The sequence below is a fragment of the Volvox carteri genome, assembly GCF_000143455.1.
Source record: "Volvox carteri f. nagariensis unplaced genomic scaffold VOLCAscaffold_24, whole genome shotgun sequence".
Classification (NCBI taxonomy): domain Eukaryota; kingdom Viridiplantae; phylum Chlorophyta; class Chlorophyceae; order Chlamydomonadales; family Volvocaceae; genus Volvox; species Volvox carteri.
Window position 1 is genome coordinate 1,338,297 of NW_003307567.1, and position 2,970 is coordinate 1,341,266.

The following is a 2,970-nucleotide window of genomic DNA, read 5'->3' on the forward strand; positions in this document are numbered from 1 at the left end:
GTCCAAACACCATCCGTTATACAGTCTGGTCTAGGCCTTGTGTAGGATTATACCTCCACCATTGCTCTGGTGCAGTGTTACACGGTTCATGTTGGGTGCCCCCCCCAGCCGCCCAACGCACTGGAGGAACCCAGTGTCTCATCCCAGCCTTCGACACCCCGATCTACTTCAACCGGGGGAGATCAGCGGTGGGATCCGAACCAACATCTTCAATGGCCAACATCTTCAATGGCCGACCCTGGAATTCGAACTCCAGATCTGCTACATTCTAGCCCGATGGTCTACCAACTTTTGCTACACCGGCATGTATGTCTGCGTAAATAATAATGAGCAAAGCCACCGCATGTTTGCACTTGTGTATGCACCTGCATTAGCCTCTCGAAGTGATGATGTAACCTGTCCTTACGGTTGCACACCCAATATGGACGGTTTCTAAAGCTTTCAGTCCCGCACTACATACACTACATACACGCGTGAAGCGCTTGACCAGCATCTGAGGAGGCCTCCTCAGCGGCCAGCTACTGCACCTGTCCACAATGCCTGGTCGACTTGCGACTTGTTAGGAATGTGTGCTTCATACAGTCGTCCAAATTCGTGACCTATCTCATCCATGCGCTTCTGCGTATACTAAGTAAGCGTCCCATAACCTCCAGGGTGTTTCCACTTGAGCGCACACTATCTTCGGTACATTATGGGCTAGTGTGGACTTCGTGTAGTGCTAGTGTGACGGTGTTTCCGCTAGGTGCACTAAGGAGCGCCGAAACCAAAATGGTTTTCGTATTTTGCATGTCTCAGCGCCAGGCATTAATTGCTGCTAATTGTCAAGGTCTGTAAGGAAAATATGGATCGTACGCTTTTCCTGTTAAACGCAGGCTCCATTACAAATTGGCGGCCTTCTGAGGCTGTCGGTGTTGGGCGTGCGAAAGTCAACGCGGCGTTTGCAGGAAGGAAAAAGATAGCTGCTCATGTCAAAGGTCTGTGGTCAGAAGGCACAAACCAGCTCCTAAAAGTTGCCTCGCCAAATAGTTAATGCTAGGATTGGAAGTTAATGGCAGGTCTGAGGTCCCATTAACTTTGTGACGCGCTAGTGTGGACTTAGTGTACGGGTTGTTTCCACTAGGCCTTACGGTTCTCCGCCAGGAGTGCCCCAACCTCCATTTTGTTTGATTATTTGTTTCTATCATTAGTTATATCAATATATGCATTTAGAACGGTGAGAGACGAGTCCACGACGAAGAACATTCGAACATAGTGTTAGTGTTCGGCCAAGTGGAAACACCCTGTTAGACAAGCGGAGGAGGGACCATGCGTCGTTCATCTATTGTTAAGTAAGCCTCACGTTACTTTGGTTTCGGAGCACAATTTCAGGCCTGCAGGACCCCTTTGGCAGTTGTACAACACTGGGCGCTAGCTATGTAAGTTGTCCGGCCCTTTCCTAGTCAGTCCCAGTCCCAATTCCTAAGAACTTGTTGACCCCTAGCTGCGTCTGTAAAGTTTTCATCAACCATGCATCGTGCCCTGGTGTATTCGGTAGTGATCGTCGCTATCTGTTAAACTAGGAGATTTATCTATAGGCGATGGAAAATTTTACAGATATGGCTAGGCTGTACAGCCTAGCTATAACCCAGTAGTCCCAGGACTACTGGGTTTCAGCCTAGCTATATCTGTAAAATTGCCTTAAAACCTGCAGGTTTTCAGGCAATTGCGCGCTCTTATAGCCCTCCCGCCGCTTGGCATGACCGTCCGAGGCATTGCCAATACCTTGGGCAGCAACCGAGCAGCACCCCGAGGCATTTGGATGAGTGTGATGCAGCTCACTTAACTCAGAACTCAAAAGCCCGGCATGGCTTTGACACCAACATGCAGTATATGACTTCTAGACATTTGCATGCTCTGAAGGCTCCATGCACCTAAAACTCAGCGACCCACAGCACGTACGCGGTCTCCCTCGTGACGAACGACGTAATTTCGGTTCCTTGCATGGCCAGCCAGATGCATACCTGATGTGCTTGCGTAAAAATGTAAACCGTTGTAGGTGTGGTGGGAAAAAGGTTCTCCGAGCACAACCCAATGGACGCCCGCAACAAGTAGACTCGACCTTCAGTGCAGTTATTCCCATGTTAGCTCACAATCATAACTGTAGCTAAATTTATTTGAATTTACATCTTTCATATCGCTTCGGGCAGTGTCATTCACCCGTTTTCCAGGCAGTACGGATTACAAAAGGACAAAACGTAAACACTGCATGTTGATTAAGTGCTCGTCCTGTAGTGTAGTACGGCAAGTGCGGCGCGGGAGGAGCAGACCGGAATTGGCCAGAGGACAGTGACTGATACGGTAGTGCGTTACAAAGATTAGCTGGGAACAAAGCGCTGAATCCAGACAACGCTAGTTCGCCAGTCAACCGTGCAAGCAAGCGCAAGTCAGAACGTCGTCTGTTGGGGATTTTGAATTGTTTAAATAGTGATTTACTTTGTATTCGGGACCCAGCTCAATAGTAAAGTAGATAAGGCGATTTGACGTTGCTGGCATATCGGTCTCCAGTAACAGCGAAGTGATGGCAGAGCGCGAGCAATCGCGCGGCGGAGGCCAAGAAGGCTTGGAGGACATCCTCCAACAGCGGGACGAAGGAGGACACCAGAATGGCGGAGCACCTAGTTACCCGGAGGGGGCCGATGCGGTGAGTAACAGACGCCAGCTATTGCTCCGCGCGGTCAGACTGTAGGCACAGCCAGCCGCCGCAAGTTCTGTTATATCAAAGGCATGGGAGAGACCGGACCCAGTTTTAAAATAGCGGGAAAGGGATGCGCCGCCGCTGTTGTTTGACCAGGCTGGATTAGAAGCTACGGGTCAGGCTTAGCTTATGAAGAACACGAATCTGTAGACCGCGAGTGGCCGACTCAGAGTATTAGTGCTCGTGAGGTTGGGTCCGTTTCCGGTGGATGGCGCCGCGGCAGAGGGGTAGTGCTT